General features: G+C 41.4%; 1 protein-coding gene and 1 long non-coding RNA gene across 2 annotated transcripts in view; both read right to left on the bottom strand.

Annotated features, from left to right (window-relative positions):
- Positions 1-12,530, bottom strand: part of LOC309637483 (unconventional myosin-XVIIIb-like) — a 29,049-nt gene extending 16,519 nt beyond the window's left edge. Inside the window, exon 1 of the transcript XR_014250566.1 lies at positions 12,171-12,530. The gene's annotated coding sequence lies outside the window, so the exon portion shown is untranslated. The remainder of the gene's footprint in view (positions 1-12,170) is intronic.
- A 5,288-nt stretch (positions 12,531-17,818) lies between these two features.
- On the bottom strand, positions 17,819-20,477 carry LOC309637496. The gene is made up of 2 exons (XR_014250571.1): positions 20,074-20,477; positions 17,819-19,577 (listed from the first exon to the last, which is right to left on the bottom strand). It is a non-coding gene; the product is annotated as an uncharacterized lncRNA (long non-coding RNA).
- Between the last annotated feature and the right edge of the window lie 265 nt (positions 20,478-20,742).

Below are 20,742 nucleotides of genomic sequence, written 5' to 3'. Positions count from 1 at the left end.
CCTCCCACCCGCTTTTGTACCACAGCACAATTCACTGCAAATCTATCCTCCCATCTTCAGATGACTTCTCACCACCTCCACTGCTGGCCGCTGGTCCCAAAGCCGGGATCATCTCTTGCTGAGCGCTGCAGCATCTCCTGCTTCTTGCTTCCACAGCACCGAGACGATGCTGCATGAGCACTTGAGTCAGGGTGCGCCGCCCCAGTGCTCAAACTTTCCTGTGCCCCACCCCAGGACCAGTGAAAGTGGAGATCCTCGTGATTGCCTAAAAAGCCTCGCCAACCACCCCCCACCTGTCTCGCGGTCCCTCGCACTCAGCCCCTTGGCTGCAGCCTCCTTGCTCTTCCTCCACCACGTGGTTCCAGTCTTAGGGTCTCTGCCCTGCTGAGCCCTCTGCCTGGACCCACTTCCCCCCAGTACACAGGGGCTCAGCCCTCACACCTCCCCAGGACGCTGTTCAACCATCCCTTTATAAGTGGTGCCTTCTCCAAACACCCTATTTGAAACTGCCGCACATACCGGCAAGCCCTGCCCCCCTCTGGCCTCTACAATTCTCCACAACATTTACTACTGTGCGGACAGTGTGTATTCGTTGGTCTGTCTCCCGCCCCCGCCAATCCCCCGGTAGAATGTTAGCTCCAGGAACTTCCCTGGTGGTCCAGTGGCTAAGTGCAGGGGGGCCCGGGTTCGATCCCTGGTCAGGGCACTAGATCCCACATGCCACAACTAAGAGTTCGCATGCTGCAACTAAAAGATCCCGCGTGCCACAACTAAGACCCAGCGCAGCCAAATAAATAATTAAATAAATATATTAAACAAAGAATGTTAGCTCCATAGGGGCACCCATAGCAGTACTATTCACGGATGCATGGTACACAGTGAAATTTACTGAATGAATGACGGAACTTTTCGTAGATTTCAAACAAAGCCCGAGAACCACCTCATAGCATATCTCTACATTTCCTGGTCTTGACTTTGACTAGAAGTAGGAATACTAAAATAAATCAAAAATAATGTATAAAACCCTCAGAAAAGGTACCTCCCAAAGAGCTAAAACCAGGGGATATTAATGACAGTGCACTGCCACCTGGAATTTCAGGCGTTTGGGGCTCCTAAAGTCCTAAAACCGCCCAATCATCCCTCTACTGTCAGTTCAAAAAGCTGACGGTCAACTTTTCCAGTAGAGGTGATGTTTCCTGGGTCCTTAGAACTCTCCAGGAATATATATTAAGACCCCAGCTTTGCTAATATTGCTAGAGCATGTAGTATTTTCCCTTAATTATGTGGACCCAGGCAACGAGACAGCTACAAAGTTGAGTCAGTTGCAGATGTTGGCTGATTGGCTAGACTTTCCTTTTGGCTAAGAGTGGTTTCCCCACACTTGCCGTGGGATCTAAACTCATGGCTCTGAAACATCACCTGTAGCCCCTTCCAAGAATTTCAGAGACTTCTGGGCAGTAGTAAACACTCCTTACAGCTGTCTGATCCTGGCATGCCAGAGGTCTGTGGGTTTCACATCCATCCTTTTGCAGAGTGAGCTGGTGGCAGGTGGAAAGTCCTCTGTGGCCTGACGCTGTTCTAGTCTCCCCTATGTGCCATTTTGTTTAATAAGACATTTCCAGTGGAGCACTTAAAATATATTAGATTCTCAATGTCTCATTCAACAAAGCACATAAAGCAGAGACCTGTGCACTGCCCCCAAATTCTGGATTTTAGTATCATGATATATTAACTAGGAATTGTATAGTTTATATGCTTTTTTTAAAAACAAACTCCAGCACTAGTTACAATAGCCAAGACATGGAAGCAGCCTAAATGTCCGTCCACAGATGAATGGATAAAGATGATGTGGTATATATCAATATATACACAATGGTATATTATGCAGCCATAAAAAAGAATGAAATAATGCCATTTGCAGCAACATGGACGGACCTAGAGATGATCATACTAAGTGAAGTGAGTCAGACAGAGAAAGACAAATATTACATGATATCACTTATACATGGAATCTAAAAAAATGATACAAATGAACTGATTTACAGAACAGAAATAGACTCACAGACATAGAAAACAAACTTATGGCTACCGAAGGAGAAACGTGGGGAGGGATAAATTAGGAGTTTGGGATTAACAGATACACACCATTATATATAAAATAGATAAAACACAAGGACCTACTGTATGGCACAGGGAACTACATGTAATAACCTATAATGGAAAAGAATCTGAAAAAGAATATATATATATGTATAACTGAATCACTTTGCTGTACACCTGAAACTAACACAACATTCTATCAACTATACTTCAATTAAATAAAACCCAGGGCTTCCCTGGTGGCGCAGTGGTTGAGAATCTGCCTGCCAATGTAGGGGACACGGGTTCGAGCCCTGGTCTGGGAAGATCCCACATGCCGCGAAGCAACTAGGCCCGTGAGCCACAACTACTGAGCCTGCGTGTCTGGAGCCTGTGCTCCGCAACAAGAGAGGCCGCGAGAGTGAGAGGCCCGCGCACCGCGATGAAGAGTGGCCCCCGCTTGCTGCAACTAGAGAAAAGCCCTCGCGTAGAAACAAAGACCCAACACAGCCAAAAATAAATATAAATAAATAAATTTAAAGAAAAAAATTTAAAAAAAAACCCCGAGGCGTGCTCATTTCCCCACTAACTTTTCCTGGTGACAGACAGAAAATAGCAGTTGTGAAGTGCCTACCTCCTATTCAGGCTCTGCTTTTTGGGGGATGGGCAAGCTTGGTCACATTATTTTAACTAGCATAGAAAACACTAGTGCTGTGTTTAGTACACAGGTGGCCATCACTGTCTTAAACCAATAGTAATTCCCATCAACCACGGGCTCAGAAGAGCTCAGGGAAAATTAAATAGCAACCACCTACAAGATCAAAGAGAGAGTTGCCAGCCTGCAGATCAGGGGTCTGGTGGTCACATGCCAGGGTTCCTATAGTTCTAGTGATTAGCAGATGTTAAAGGATTGTGCCATTCCAGCAGAAGTGTAGCTCTTCTGAATTTTTCTGGGAAGAGATAATCATGGCTGATCTTAGAACCTGAATGATGTCTTGTAAGAGGAAAACCGGCCCAAATAAACTGGTTTAAAATAAACGCACAAAAAAGACAACGAAATTTCTCATAGGACTGGTTTAAGCCTTTTTACTCTCTTTGAAAGCTGCCACAATTTTCTCAGATGTCCCCAGTTTTCAGAGACGCAGAGGCTGCGTGGCAGGGCAGGTGGCGTCTCCAACCCGGGGCGCCAATACCCAGGCTTGTGGGAGCCAACACAGATAAGGAGTCAGCCCAAAGGACTGCCTACCAGTGGGGTTTGGACTAACAGCCTTTCCCTCTTCTTCAGTGTCTTTCCTCTCTAGGCGGCATTTCTGTCTAGAGATGCAAGTTGAAAGTGCAGAATCTGTGTCCATCATTTCTGTGGGTTCCTCACCACCCGTTGCCTGTGGCTGCCTGGCCTCTTCAATTGAAAATCCAATCAGCTGTGCTTAGTCAAGTGTTTACCTCTGCTGTTTGAAAGTTTAAATGGATCTTTAACTCTTTCCCTCACTAGAAGTCTCCACAAAGCCGTGGATAATTGATGCAGGGTTGAATGGGCCCTCAGGTTTTCTTCTCTTTTGGGGCTGGTGGCTCTCAGCTGGAGGAAGTTTTACACGTCAGACAGGGTGGGACGGGGGCCATCTGTGACTGTCAATCAGGGAGGCTGTTTGTCTGGGGAAGGCCCTGCACAGGGACACAAACAAACTCTTCCAAACAAAGGTGGAAACAAAAGAGAAAACAAAGCCTGAAGGGGGGTTCCCAGGTTAAGATTTCCCTCTCTACGACCACAAGCAAAAGGGCTCGATGTTCTATCATTTAACTCTGCTCTTCAAGTCAGAAGTTGCACAGAGGTTAAGTATTTGCAGATTTTAGCCACCTACCATGTTTTGAAGCACAGAGCACTTCGAGCAATAATTTTATAATCATAAAATAGGCTGGTAACTTTGTTCCTTGAAACTGACAAAAAAGTAATCCTAAAATGTTTTCCTCTGTGTCGCTTATTTTTTTTTCAGTAATTCTGTGGTCCTGTATTTTGCATATAATTACCAAATTAAAAAAAGAGGTCTCTATGTCATGTCTGTGTCCATCTTTCTTTCTACAGGCCTGCTTAGAAAATCCTTTTAAAAAGAACTTTGGGGCTTCCTTGGTGGCGCAGTGGTTGAGACTCTGCCTGCTAATGCAGGGGACACGGGTTCGAGCCCTGGTCTGGGAAGATCCCGCATGCCACAGAGCAACTAGGCCCGTGAGCCACAACTACTGAGCCTGCGCGTCTGGAGCCTGTGCTCCGCAACGAAAGGCCACGATAGTGAGGCCCGCGCACCGCGATGAAGAGTGGCCCCCACTTGCCGCAGCTAGAGAAGCCCTTGCACAGAAACGAAGACCCAACACAGCCAAAAATAAATAAATAAATAATAATTTAAAAAAAAAAGAACTTTGTAAGGTAGCAATTTCTGTCTTTCCAATGTATCCTTTTTATAATGAAACATACTTTTTTTTTCAAAGTCCATGGCAAGTATATTTCTTATGCCTTAGCCCCAAACGCCAAATATAATTTATGCATTCTTTCAACCCGAATGTTCTTTGAAAGCATGCTAAATATGTTTGAGACCAACGTTAATAAATATTTAAGAAATTAAAGTGAAAAGTAAAAATCGAAAAGAAAAGGCACCAGACTGGAAAGAAAGGAGTACATTTGTTTTTATTCAGAGACAGGATCTTACATGTAGAAAATCCTAAAGAACTCACACACATACACACATACACAAATCTACTAGAACTAATAAATTAGTTCAGCAAGATTGTAGGATACAAGATCACCATACAAAAACCAATTCTATTTCCATGTACTAGCAATGAACAACCAAAAATGAAATTAAAGAAACAATTTCACCCATAATAGCATCAAAAACATTAAAATATTTGTGAATAAATTTAAGAAGACACATAAGACTGAAAACTACAAAGCACTGCTGAGAGAAATTAGGGACGACGTAAACAACTGTAGAGACATTTCATTCATGGATTGGAAGACTTAATGTTGTTAAAATGACAGTTGTCTCCAAATCTATACGTTCAACAAAATCCCTACCAAAATCTGAGTAGGCTTTTTTTTTGAGGGGGGGCAGAAATTGAAAAACTGATGCTAAAATTCATATGGAAATGCAAAGGATCCAGAAGAGCCAAAAACAAGTTTGAAAAAAAAAAGAAAGAAAAGAATAAAGTGAGAAGATTTGTATTTCCTGATTTCAAAACTTACTATAAAGCTACAGTAATCAAGACACTGTGGGACCAGCATAAGGACAGACATATACATCAACAGAACAAAACTAAGAGTCCAGAAATAAGTCCTTAAGTTTATGGTCAATTAATTTTCAACAAAGGTGCCAAGACAATCCAATGGGGGAAGAAAACGTTTTTATCTTCAAACAAAAAAACAAACTTTTTTCAGACAACTAGATAGCCACATGCAAAAAAAGATGAATTTAGACCCTTACCTCACATTATACATGACAACTCAAAAATCAAACAAAGATCTAAGAGCTAAAATGCTAAAACACTTCTAGAAGAAAAAGAGAAAAAAATCTTTGGGGAATTCAGTTAGGCAAAAAGTTCTTAGATAAGACACTAAAATTCATTCTAAAAATTTGTAAACTGGACTTCAAAATTAAAACCTTCTGTACTTCAAAAGTCACTATGAAGAAAATGAAAAAGAAGCCACTGACTGGGAGGAAGTATTTGTGAATTATACACATGATAAATAACATAAATAAAGACAATCAATTTTTTAAATGGGCATAAGATTTAAATAGATATTTCACCAAAGAAGATATAAGAATGGCTAATCACCACAAACATGTCCAATATCACTAACTGTTAGGGAAATGCAAATCAAGACCCCAATGAAGCACCACTTCACACCCACTAGGAAGGCTAGAATCAAAGACAACAGCAAGTGTTGATGAGGCTATGGCAAACCTGGAACTCTCATAAAATGATGGTGAGAATGTAAATGTAGTATAATTTAGAAAGCAATTAGTGATTCCTTAGAAAGTTAAACATGAATTCACCATACAGCCCAGCAATTCCACTCCTAGTTACATACCCAGGAGAAATGAAAACATACATCCACACTTGTACGTGAATGTGAACACAGCAGCATCATCTGTAATAGACCAAAAGTGGGAATAATTCAAATGTCCATCAACTGGCGAAGGGATAAACAAAATGTGGTCTATCCACGTAATGGAATATTATTCAGCAACAAAAGGGAATGAGAGACCGGAACACACAACGTGGATCAACCTCCAAAACCTGGTGTTAAATGAAAGAAGCCATGTGCAAAAGACTAACAGTCTACAGCCTGTAAGATTCCACTCATATGAAATGTTCAGAAAAGGAAAATTACTATAGAGACAGAAAGCAGATTACTGGTCGCCTGGGGATGGGAGCAGGAAGTGACTACAAGTGGGCACAGGGTGCCTCTTTGAGACATGGAAATGTTTTAAAATTAGACTGTGGTGCTGGCTGCACAACTCAGAGTTTACTAAAACTCATCAAATTTACACTCATAGTGAGTGAATTTTATAACATGTAATATCATGCCTCGATAAAGCTGTTTTTAAAAGAGTAAAAGTTGCAAAATTTTGTTTTGACCAAAACCATGTTTCAAAGACACCAATTCTCACACGAATTCAAAAAGATTAATATTCAGACTCTGGATTAAGCTCTGAAGTCAGTGTGAGAAAATGAAATGTCTTCCGTGGCAATAATGATGTGACGTCATAGTACTTTAACCATGATGTTCTTTATATATGAGAGTAACATTTGCATACTTTATGAATTAAGCATCTATTTTGGAGTCTCCTTATAATCGGAAACATCCTTCTCTAACAGGAGAGGGTATGCAGTCAGAGAAGTGAGTAGATTGTCAACAGACAGATGGAATTTATCAAATGTTATGTGCCCCACTTGCATATGATGAAATTATTTCAGTATATCACAGAAGAAAATGGTAGCAAAACATCTTAACCATACAAATTGATTTTAACCGACAAATTGATTTTACTGTCTATTTGTTAACCAGTATCCCTTTAAAACCATTCTTTCAATGAGCCAAACCCAGGACATTTGTCAATCTCTAAATGAGTAAGTTTTACTGACAGCAAATTAGGAATCCACTTCATTGATGTCCATTAAGACGTATGATTTCTATGTAAGGATGAGGAAGATAAAGGCAGCTGTCATTTACTTAACCTTTTTTATTCTGGAAACCGGCAATTAAAAACAAAGAAGTTAAGCATTGATCCTGCTCTATTAGTCTTCTATTGCTGTGTAACAAATATCCACAAACTCAGTGACTTAAAAACACCACTAATAAATACCTCCCAGTTCTGGAGGTCAGAAGTCCTGGCTGGCTCTGCTGGGTTTTCTGCCTAGGGGCTCACAAAGCCAGAATCAAGGTGGTGGCAACCTGGGTTCTTATCTAGAGGCTCCAGGGAGGAATCTGCTCCCAAACTCATTCATGCTGTTGGCAGAATGCAGTTCCGAGGGCTGTAGGACTGAGGTCCCTGTTCCCTTGCTGCCTGCCAAGGAGGAGGGGTCACCCTCAGCTCCTCGACACACTCACAATCCTTCTCATGGGGCCCCCTCCACCTGCAAAGTCGGCAAGGGTGCGTCCCACCTTTCTCCTGCTTCAATCTCTCTGACTTCTGCTGCCGGCCTGAGGACATTCTCTGCTTTTAAAGGGCTGGTGTGAGCAAATTCAACCCACCCAGAACACAACCTTAATTATATCTGCAAAATCTCTTTCAGCGGGTTACCCCTGGGAGTAACCCCTGGAGGCTTTTAAAAGTCACGGGAGACGTCGTAGAAATCTGCCAACTGCACCTGACTGTCTTTACAGGCAAATATATAGCTCAAGTGGATGAGTAAAAAGCAGTCAACGTGGAAGGAATGGCATGATTAGCAAACTCACCGCTTCCTAACTTCCTAATAAAATAATCGATTTATGCAGAGATCGTCAGTGAAAATGAAACGAATGGCAGATGACAGCTGAATGAGGAGCCGGAGAGCTGAGCGCACCTGAGCCCACTTTAGAGAAGTGACGGACGGCAGAGCGGCCCCTACGTGTCACGTGCCTCTTGCTACAAAGTCCGAACCTAACACGCTAATCCAGCTGTTGGAGCTGGCTTTCAGCTCACAGGAAATTTAGGAAGCAGAAGTGCAATTTAAATGACACCACGAAAAAGCAAACAGAGAAATCCAGAATGTGGAACACTCTACAGCCGGCCCAGTTTCTTCAATACGTCAATTACCTGGGGGTGGGGGTGGGGTGGGGGGCTGTTCTGGATTAATGGGATGTTATTACCAATTACAATACAAGAACAATATTTGGATCCTGATTCAAAAAACACAAGAGTAAAAGGACATTTTAAAGTTAATCAGAAAATCCTGAATATGGACTCAGTATTAAAGTAAGAATCATCATTTTCATTGGTCGGCATAAAGGTCTTAAGGTTGTATGAGAAAACATTCAGATTTTTTAGAGACGCACATAGGGCTGAAATGCTACGAGGGGTTTGCTAATTGCTTTAAAATATTCCGGCAACCACAAAAAGAGGGGATGGACAAAGCAGGTACACAAAATGTTGAAACATATCGAATCTGGGTGATGTATATGCATGGGGGCTCATTGTTCTGGTCCATTTTTACCCCGGACTAAAAATTTTTATAATAAACAATTTCATTTAAGAGATTTCATTCATTGAGCATCTGCTGAGAATCAATCACTGTGTTCAGGGCTTCGCATCCACTTCCTGCTGGATCCTCACTACGGCCTTATGAAGCAGGTACCATTTGTATCCCCACTTTTATAGCTAAGAATATGAAACAACGACCAGTGTGGGGTGTAGCTGGCAGGCCTGCCAATTGCCCGCCACCCCAGCGAAGCCTCAGAGGCCAAGTAAATGAAAGATTTCTACATTTTTTTGTTTCACAAAGCAGTTTGACAAGTCGGCTGCAGCCCGCGTTGGAGGGTGATCCCCCAAACCATGCGCCAACCGCAGCACAGGGGATGCTGGAAGGTTCGGAAGGAGACAAAAGGCGGAGACAGGTAGAGGGTGAAAGAGAAACAGAGGGACCACAGAAAAGCAACAAGGTGGAAACACAGGGAGACAGTCACGGAAAGGGGCGGAGGGAAGAGATGGGGAGACAGTGGGGAAGAGGGATGTGCTTGAAGGGGGATGTCACAGACCTAGAGAGTCAGACAAAGCTACTGCAACCTTGGTCCACCTTCCACTCTGCCCCACCCCTCACACCAACCAGAAAACGGGAATGCCTCGGAGCAAAGGAGGGACCAGACACCGTTCAGTATAGAGCTCTGTCCACGTGTAGTTACAGATCCGTGTCAGGCACGGTTACCTTGTCCTCTCTCCACATCCCCCAGCCCCCATCCCGTGACCTTCTCCCCAGACAGCTCACCAGCTCCAAGCTCAGAGTCAGGAGGAAGGGAAGGAGGAGTTATTTATTTATCTAAACCATGTTTCAGTTTTTTAATGGCCTAACTGAGATAAAAGTCACAGACTCTCAGTGCCCAGCAAAGCTGTTCTCAGCGGGGAAAGTCTGTGAGGCTGAAGTTAATAGCACGAGGGCCACGTTAATGCCACTAGGGGGTTCAGATCAGAGGCTCCTGGAGGCGGCTTCAGGTGACGGTTTAATCACAACGGAAAAAACAGTTCTGGGGCTTGCAACGTGTGACTGGGGGGGTGGGGGGAGTGGGGATGGCAGAAAGGGGTTACAGGAGGGAGAGTGGGGAGCAGAAAACACAAAGGAAGACAGAATCCTCAAACAGAATCCTCAATGCCTTTCAGAGACTGGAGCTAGACCTGCAGGGGAGGGCAGGCCTGTCACACCGCCCCCCCCCCGCCCCGGGCATGTTAATAACACGGAACCACTTGCTCAAATTACACGTTAAAAAACACCTTCTTGGCCTTCCCTGGTGGCGCAGTGGTTACGAATCCGCGTGCCAACGCAGGGGACACGGGTTCGAGCCCTGGTCCAGGAAGATCCCACATGCCGCGGAGCAACTAAGCTCGTGCGCCACAACTACTGAGACTGTGCTCTAGAGCCCGCGAGCCACAACTACTGAGCCCGCGTGCCACAACTACTGAAGCCTGCGCACCCTAGAGCCCGTGCTCCACAATAAGAGAAGCCACCACAATGAGAGGCCTGCGCACTGTAACAAAGAGTAGCCCCCGCTCACCGCAACTAGAGAAAGCCAGTGCGCAGCAATGAAGACCCAACACAGCCAAAAATAAAATAAAATAAAAAATAAAATAAAATAAATTAAAAAAAAACTGTAAATGACGCCTGCCCTCAAAAAATGCCCTGGGGTAGGGAATAGGGAAGAAAATTCAACACATGACAAATTTTTCAAGAACTCAATAGGAACAGGGAAGTTGTAGTCACTCTTTAAAAAAAAAAGGAAAAGAAAAATAAGGACATGCCTAAAGTTCACTATAAGGAATTATTAGCCACGTGCAAATCCAACATCCAAAAAGGTTCCAGCTCACACCAGTCAAATGACCATCAGCAAAAAGTCTATAAAGTATAAATGCTGAAGGGGTCTTACAGAACTGTGTACCTTCTAGCTGCTGGTGGGATGTAAAGTGGTAACAGCACTAACACAAACTGAATGGAGCTGCTTTAAAAGGTAAAAATTGAGCTACCATATGATGCGGCAGGGCACCTTTTGGGCCTATAAGCTAAGACCACCAGAATCGGAAAGACAGAAGCAGGCAAATGTGCACTGCAGCAATATTGAAATAGCCAAGACATGGAAGCAAAAAAAAGGTCCATAAACACATGAATGGACAAAGAAGAAGTGGTTAATGGACAGAATGGAATATCAGTCACGAAAAAAAATAAAAGAGTGGCATATGCAGCACCACAGAGGAGCCTAGTGATAATCACACAACGTGAAGTAAGTCAGAATGCGAAAGACAAATGCCCTATGATGTCCCTTATGTTATCTGAAAATTCATAAAAATGAACATATTTCCACAGAGAAAGGGAATCTCAGATTGAAAAGACAAACTTATGGTTAAGCCAAAGAAAAGGTGTGAGGAATGGATAAATTAGGATATTGGGGTTAACACACATATACTAATACATATAAAATATACAATCCCCAAAGACCTATGGAATACCAAGAGTGGTCTACTCAACACTCTGTAACAACCTACATGGAAAAGGACCGAAAGATCAATAGATATATGTATATGTGTAAATGAACAAGATTCTGTACACCTAGAAAAAAAGACATTTTTCAATCAAATTTGCTCTGATAAAAACTACAACTTAAAGACACAAACAAGAATTAAGGAGGCTAAAACTTATGGGAGTTTGCCCTGGCACATTCCACTCTAATCTGCAACCTAAAAGCGCAACTTGCAGCAAGGTGCTGTTTCCCTAGCAAGCAAAGTTGGCAGCGTAGAAGTGTTGCCACCCTAAGGCCGTTTCCTCAAACAGCAGCTTCAAATCTACTGTTAATGGTCACAAATATTCACAAGGACTGCAGGGATGTAAATGACTCATGCCCTCAAAAAATGTCCTGGTGTAGGGAATGGCCATAAAAATCCAAACGCGGCAAATTTTTCAAGAAGGCAATTAGAAGTTGTAAGTTTAGCTCAATCTTAAAGAAAAATGAAAAGGACATTGATAAACGCAAAACATCAGGAATTATTAGACACATGCAAACCCAATCTACACAAAGGTATCACCTCACACCAGTCAGAATGACCATCAGCAAAAAGTCAACAAACAATAGATGTTGAAGAAGTTGTGGAGAACAGCATAACCTCTCGGTCTAAGTGGGATGTAAACTGGTAACGGCCAATAATAGGAACAGAATGGCAGTGCGTTTAAAGGTAAAAAGTGAGTCACCATATGATCTGGAAGGCCCACTATTGGGCCTGTCACCGGTGAAAGCCAGAATCCAAAAGACACGGGATGGAAAATCGTGTACTGCAGCAGTATTTACAATAGGCAAGACATGGAAGCAAACAAAATGCCCATCAACAGATAAACGGACAAAGAAGAAGTGGTATACGTACCGAATGGAATAGTAGCCTCGGGAAAAAAATGAACAATGCCGTTTACAGGACTACAGATGAGCCTAGAAATAATCATATTAGGTTAAGTCAGTCAAAAGGGAATGACAAATATCCTATGATATCATTTATACATGTTATCCTAAGATTGCTACCAATGAACATATTTCCACAGAAAAAGACACTCACAGACTTATAAAACAAACTAATGGTTAACCAAAATGAAAGGTGGGAGGATGGATAATTTAGGACTAAGGGGCTAACATACATAGATTAATGTATGTTAAATGTATATAAACATATAACATATAAACTATATGAATTATATAATAACTAATACATAGAAAATATATAATGACAAAACACCTACCAAATACCAAGGGAGGTCTACTCAACATTCTGTAGTAACATACATGGTAACAGGATCTGAAGATGAACAGACGTATGTATGAATCATTGAGCAGATTCTGTACAGCCAGACAATCACAACACTCTAATCAAATTTACTCCAATAAGAAATAGAAATTAAATTTAAAAAACAAACATAAGTAAGGAGACATAAACTTCTGGGGGCTTGTCCCAGCACATTCCACTCTAATTTACAACCTTGGAACACTACCTCCAGGAAGACTCTGTTGCCCTAGTAACAAGAGTTGAGAACGAAATAATGCTGCCACCTTGTGGCTGTTTCCCATAACAGCAGCTTTAAACCCAGTGCTAATGGTTGCTTAATAGTCACAAGGACTGCTGGGTTGTAAATGACGCCTGACCTCAAAAAATGCCCTGGAGTAGGGAATAGGCAAGAAAATTCAACACATGACAAATTTTTCAAGAAGTCAATATGAAGAGGGAAGTTGTAGTCACTCTTTAAAAAAAAGGAAAAGAAAAAAAAGGACATGCCTAAAGCTCAGTATAAGGAATTATTAGCCACATGCAAATCCAACGTCAAAAAGGTTTCAGCTCACACCAGTCAAATGACCATCAGCAAACACTGCAGGATTCCACTCCTCCTGTGCTTTGTGGCTGCTTCCCACTAGCTATCTAGTTTACATTTGGTAGTGTATATATGTCCATGCCACTCTCTCACTTCATCCCAGATTACCCTTCCCCCTCCCTGTGTCCTCAAGTCCATTCTCTATGGCTGAGTCTTTATTCCTCTCCTGCCCCTAGGTTCTTCATAACCATTTTTTTCTTTTTTTTTTAGATTCCATATATATGTGTTAGCATACGGTATTTGTTTTTCTCTTTCTGACTTACTTCACTCTGTATGACAGTCTCTAGGTCAATACCCCTCACTACAAATAACTCAATTTCATTTCTTTTTATGGCTGAGTAATATTCCATTGTATATATGTGCCACAGCTTTATCCATTCATCTGTCGATCCTGCCAACACTTTTACTTTACTCAATTGAGACCAATGTCAGACTTCTAAGGTAATAAATTTACGATGTTTTGAGTCACTCAATTTGTGGTAATTCGTATGAAAGCAATAAAAAACAAATACAGAGGTCCTACAAGAGCCAGGCTATATATTTACATTTAAGTATTTCTAAAATGAATTTAACCCTGTGATTGACAGCAGCAGCAGCTTCCAAGGGATCCCACCACACACCTGAGGCGAAAGCAGCCTAATAAAGAAGCAGTGACAGCAGCAGGTCACTGCCCCACACTTGGGGTAGAGGGGGATTTGATCTACTGTAGCAGCAGCATAGCCTGAATGGGAATGCATCCTCCTGTGGCACTAGTCCCATCAGCATTAGTCTAATCTGCTAGCATCTGCTGTGCCAACAGACCCAACGTATACAAACCCTCCAACTCAGTAGCATTAAGTGAGCCAGGCTCAGTGTTTCCTGAAACTCATATCCAATGGCACTGGAAAGCCCAGATATCACCTACTGTTATGCAAACATAAAAAAAAATAACAGAAGACTGGCAACTTCAGAAAGAAAAGGGGAACAATGGAATGGGTGAAAACAAGTGGGATAAATATAAGAGACTATCATTAGCCTCATGAGTTTCTTAAATTCCGTATGATGGTCAAAGCAAAAATTATGACACCATCTGATGTGATTCTCAATGTATATAAAGGAAATACTACAGAAAATCATACTTTAAAACTGGGGACTATTAAGAGACCTAAATGGAAGTAAAATTTTGAAACTTCACTTGAAGTAATCAAAGACAGATTCCAGTAGGCTATGATAAGTTACATATGTATAGTGTAATGCCAAAAGCAACCACTAAGAAAACTATACAAACAGTATACACAAATGATTATAAATAAATTAGATTAAAATGGACTTATCAAAAAATGTTTAAGTAACCCACAAGAAGGCAAAATAAGAGAAACACAGGATTGAGAAACTAAGGTAAAAGACAAAACAAAAAATAAAATGCTAGACCTAATGTTTAACATAGCAATAATTACATAAACTGTAAATGATCTAAATAACCAAGTCAAAGACAGACATTGGAAGAGTAGATGAAAAGATCACAAGCATGATCCAACTATATACTGTCTATAAGAAACTTACTTTAAACATCATGATATAGGTAGTTCAAAGTAAAAGGATGAAAAAGGTATATCATATGAACATTCATCAGAAAAAGCAGGAATGGCTATATTAATGTCAGATAAAGTAGATTTCAGAGCAAAGGAAATTATTAGGGGCAAAGAGGGTCATTACATAAAGATAACAGGAATAATCCACCTAGATGACCTAGTGATACTAAATGTGTGTGCACCAAACAACAGAACTTCAAAACACATGAAGCAAACACTGAAAAAGGTAAAAGGAGAAAATTTCAAATCCACAATTATTATTTGAGACTTCAACACAGCAATTTATAGAACTCCCGGAGAGAAAAATCAGCAAGGGTATGGAAGAACTGAAAACATCATCAATCAACAGGATATAACTGACATTTAAAGAACACACTCAATAAAAGCAGAATACATATTCAAGTGTCCATGGAACATTCACTCATATACCATACACTGGGTGATAAAAAAACATTAGCAGATTTAAAAGAATTAAAATCAGAGAGAGTATGTTCTCTAGCCATAATGGAACCAGACTAGAAATCAATAACAGAAAGACAACAGGAAAATCTTCAATCACATGAAAACTAAACATCACAATTCCAAATAACTCATGGGTAAAAAGTCAAGGAAAAATTTTTAAATGCATAGAATAAAAGAAAATGGAGATATAACAGATCAACGTTTGTGGAATGAAGTGAAAGCAATGCTGAAAGGGAAGTTTATAGCACTAAATTGGGAAAGAAAATATTTCAAAGAAATAGTCTAATTTTCTATATTAAAATAGTAAAAACGGAAGAGGAAAAAACACTAAACAAGCAGAAAGAAGGAAATAATAAAGATGAAACAAAAATCCATGAAACTGAAAACAGGAAAATGGGGGGGGGGAGGAAATCAATGAAAAGGCTGGTTCTTCGAAATAAACAATCTAATCAAGAAAGATGTAGCAAGACTGATAAAGATAAAAAGAGAGATGGCACAAATCACAGATATCAGAAATGCAACCAGGGATACCATGACATATCCTGCAGGTTAATAAGGGACACGTTATTATGAACAAGTCTACACTATAAATTCAAAAATGTGGATGAAATGGACCAATGCTTCTACACCCAAAACTACCAAAACTCAGCCAAGATGAAAGAGACAATCTCAATTTTCCTGTAACTATGAGAAACACTGATTTTTCATTTAAAAACTCCCAAAAGAAATATTCAGGCTTACATGTTTCACTTTTACCCAAGACTTAAAGCATTAACACCAATTTTACATGACTTGATAAGAAACAGAAGTAGAGGGAACAGTTCCTAATTAATTTTATGAAGCCAGTATTACCTTGATACCAAAACCAGACTGGGATAGTATAGAAAGAAGAAAACTACAGACCAGTATTTTTTATGAAATTGGCTGTAAAAATCCTCAGCCAAATATTAGCAAATTAAATCCAGAAATATATAAAAAGAATAATATACCGTGACCAAGTGGTATTTATTCCAGTTATGCAAAGTTGGTTAAATATTTGAAAATCAAACAATGTAATCTACCATATCCAATAGATTAAGGGGGAAAAGTCATGTGATCCTATCCATTAATGCAGAGAAAGCATTTGACAAAATCCAATCCCATTCATGATTTTAAAAAAAGAAGAAAAAAAACTCCAAGCAAACTAGGAATAGAAAAGGAACATACTGAAACTCATAAAGATGATCTACAAACAACCTATACTGACATTATATTTAACTGTGAAAGACTGAACGCTTTCTCTGTAAGATCAGAAACAAGGCACCGATATCTGCTCTCACCAATTTTATTAAATATATTACTGGAGGTTCTAGTAAGAAAATAAAGCAAAAATAAATAAATAGATAAATTTAACAGTTAAATTTTTAAAAAGTTTATTTAAAAGATGAAAGAACTATTCCTACTATGTTGAATAGGAAGGAATAAATCCTACTGAATGTTGAATAGTAATATATCTTATTATATTGAATAAGGAAAACTAAAACTGTCTATATCTGAAGATGAGATGATAATCTAAATGGAGAAAATACCAAGGAATCCACAAAAAGCTTGAGAAATAATATTAGTTTGTAAATGTTTTAGAGTACAAGATCCACACAATTTTATCAAATTACATATTAATAACAAATGTGTAGAAGCTTAAATAAAAATATGTGATGCCATTTACAACTGACCTAAATAAATACTTAAATAGAAGCCCAATAAGACATTTATAGGACCTCTATACTGAAAATTACAAAATGCTGATGAAGAAAATTTTAAAAGTCCCAAACAAATAGGGAGACATACCTTGTTCATGGATTAGAAAACACAACATAATAAAGATGTCAATTCTCCCCAAGTTAACAGGCTTAACACAATTACTCTTAAAATGCCCTCAAGGTTTTTGTGGATATAGACAAGCTTATTCTAAGATTTATATGGTAGGAAGAGGCTGAAGAATAGCTAAAACAATTTGTAAAGGAAGATTAAAATGGGAGGAATTAATCTACCCAATTTCAAGATTTCGCCGTAATGATGGAGGGTAGATACATAGATCAATGGAATGGAACAGAGAACCCAGAAATAGACCAACACAAATACATTTAACTTGGTTTTGACAGCAGTGCAAAAGCTATCAAGGAAGAATAGACTTTTCAAAAAATGGTACTGAAACAGTTGGACATCCCTCGACAAAAACAAACAAACAAACAATGAACCTTAACCTAAACCTTACACATCTTACACAAAAATTAAATCAAAGTGGATCATAATCTTAAATGTAAAAGCAGGACAGTTTTAGAAAAAAAAATAGGAGAAAATCTTTGGCATCTAGAACTAGGTGAATAATTCTTAGACTTGACACCGAAAGTATGATCAATAAAAGCAAAAACTGATAAATTGGATCTCATCAAAATGAGTTTAAAATGCTTCATAGAAGATCCTTTTAAGTGGATGAAAACTCAAATTACACAGTGGGAAAACATATTTGAAAATCCCATAGGAGACAAATGACTTGTATCTATAATATACAAAGAACTCTCCAAACAACTTAAAAAAATCCAACTAGAAAATAGGCAGAAGACAGGAACAGACATTTCATGGAAAAGAATATACACATGGCAAAGAAGCACATGAAAAGATGTTCAACATCGTTAGCCATCAGGGAAATGCAAATTAAGACCATAATGAGATATCAGAGAATAACTAAAATTAAAGTATAGTGACAACATCAAATGCTAGCGAGTACGTAGAAAAATTATATCACATCACTGGTGGGAAAATAAAATGGTTTAGCCACTCTGAGAAACAGCTTGACAGTCTCTTTTAATCCTAAAAGTAGATTCACCCTACAATGCAGTAATTGTACTCTTGAGCATTTATCCAAAAGAAACAAAAACTTAATGAAGTTCCCACAGAAACTTACACATAAATGTTCATAGCAGTTTTATTTCTAATAGCCAAAAACTGGCAACTACCCAAATGTCTTTCAATGGGTGAATGTTGAAACAAATTGTGATAAAATCTTATGATAGAATACTACTGAGCAACAACAAGGAACAAATTATTAATATATGCAAAAATTGAAATGAACTTCAAGGGAATGATGCCGAGGGAAAATTTTTTAAAAGCCAATCTCCGAAGATTAAGTAATTCATGATTATGTTTACATATTATTCTTAAAATAACAAAACTGTGGAGATGGAGAACAGATTAGAAGTTGCCAAGGGTTAGAGATGGGGGTAGAAGGTACAGCGGGGGAACTCTGTGAGGTTTTTGTGGTCCCAGTACAAATAATACAGCAATCTTGGTTTTAATCCCTAAAGATTTTTAAAAGCAATTCCTAATAAGAGGTGTCCAGATATTTAGCAATGGCAGCAGATTAGAGGTATAGCTCCCCAACATGACAACTTCGAAAGAGATCTATACTATCAATACTAATTTAATGCATATGTTAATTTTTAAAAGGCCAGTCACAATACTTAAATGGTACATATCTTAACGATATTACTCTGGGTATCCAGCTATACCAGATGGACTAGCAGGAGTTTCTGTACATTCAATCTTATTTAAGACAGTAAATCTTATAATAAGACAGTTAAAAAAAGAAAAAGAAAAAAAACAAACCTCAACTACAGTTGGATATTCTCACAGCAAGATGAGGTGAAAATACGTAGCAGCGGTTCAAAAGCTTAAGCAGTGGCACCTAAATTTGGCTGCACATTAGAATCCTCTGAAGCACTTTTTAAAAACCCTCACACCGACGGTTGGTCATGCTAGACCAATACAATCATTTTAACTCTCCTCAGACGATGCCAATGTCTAGCCAGAACTGAGAACCAGCGGACTAAGCAGAAGGGGATGTTTCTACAAAGATCTCTTAACAATAAGTCCTCTCACCCAATCAAGATTTACCTCCCCGCAAAGGGGTAAAGAAGGCTAGATGTTGTCCATACTTGCTTAGCTTTAATTAGCACTTGTGACTTGCCCAAAACCTAGATCATGTTTCCCCTAAGTTTCATGTTATTCCCTAAGTTTTTCAAACCCAAGGCTAAGGGGTTTGCCAGGATGAGATTTTAAGTGCTCACACAGGGGAAGTCCCTGGCAAACCAGGACAGCGGTCACTCTACATTGCAATGTAAAGCATCCGAAATAACCCTGCCACTGCTCCCAGATACTAGTCTGTGCCAACCAGTGGAGAAAAGGCATTCTCCATTACTACCATGGCAAATGCTACTGTACTTACCTTGGCTAGTCCCTATCTTTTCCAGGCGCCACTCCCCTTCACCTGCTGGTGGACGCTTTGGCCAGCTGACAATGCAGATATTTTCAAACTTTAAGGTGAATAAAAATCATCTGGAGGGCCTGTTGTAACAGAGATCACTGAGCCCCACCAGAGTTGCTGATTCCATAGGGCTGGGACCGGGCCCTAAAACTTGAATATCTAACACATTATCAGGGGATGCTGGGAAAGCTGGTCAGGTAATGGTAAAGCTGGCCAGGAAAAAGAAACCTGACGTGTCAGATCATAAAGTACGGAAGGGCAAGCCCGCCAGCAGTTCAGGCCGGGGGGGGGGGGACCGGGGTCCCCAGCCCTACAGGGCCAACGGCAGACCGGCTCGGGCGACCCTCGGAAGCGCGGGGTCCCCGCGGCCGAGTCTGTGCCCCTGACCGGCCCCGGCTCCCCTCTGCCCACCCTGCGCACGGGGGCTGGAAACGGCCGCGGAGAAGCGGGCAGGGCGGGAAGGGGGGCTCCAAAGAGGGTCTGGCGACTCGAGTCGCTCCGTTTCTCGGTGGGCTCAGCGCGCGCCCTGGGGGAAGAGAGGTGGAGGTCCGGGAAGAGGGGACGGGCGGCACTCACGTAGACCAGCAGCAGCCATGGGTAGACGGCGGGCTCGGCCACCACGGGCGACTCCAGCCTCAGCTTCTCCCCCACGTTTTCGCGCGCGGCCCCCGCACCAGGCTAGTCTGGCGGTTGGGGGAGGGGCGGGGCGCCGCCGGCGGGGGCGGGACAGGCGGGCGGGTGGGAGGCTGAGGGGAGGGAGCCTGGCCTGGGCCTCAGCCGGCGCCGCCGCCGCCGCCGGCCCGCTCCAGTCCGGCCCCCGGCTCCCTCTTTGTGGTCACAGGCCCGGGGCCTCCAGCGCTGCTGCCAACTGGGGCCGGCGTGAGGCAAGCACAATGAGCCGGGGCCCGGCTGAACCACTCACTCGCGGCGAGCGCCTCCCGCCCCGTGGACCCGCCCCCTCGCACGCACGTACGAACGCACGCACGTACGCACGCAAGCACGCACGCACGTCTTCAGCTGCCCCCGGCCACACCCACCGGCCCAAAGTGGAGACCCGGGGAGACCCCTTGGGGCCTGGGGTGGCGGGTTCGACTCCCGCCCTTGACGTACCGTGACACCTCCCCCCCAATAATAAGACTATAATTCCTCATTAAATATGGCAGCCGGAATCCTGGCTTCTGTTCACAAAAATGCTGTGTATTTAGCCTATGCTAGGCACCAGACCTGGACGCTCAGTACTGGCAA

Source organism: Balaenoptera physalus (assembly GCF_965194825.1).
Source record: "Balaenoptera physalus genome assembly, chromosome: 1".
NCBI lineage: Eukaryota > Metazoa > Chordata > Mammalia > Artiodactyla > Balaenopteridae > Balaenoptera > Balaenoptera physalus.
This window is presented reverse-complemented; position numbering and strand designations above follow the sequence as displayed.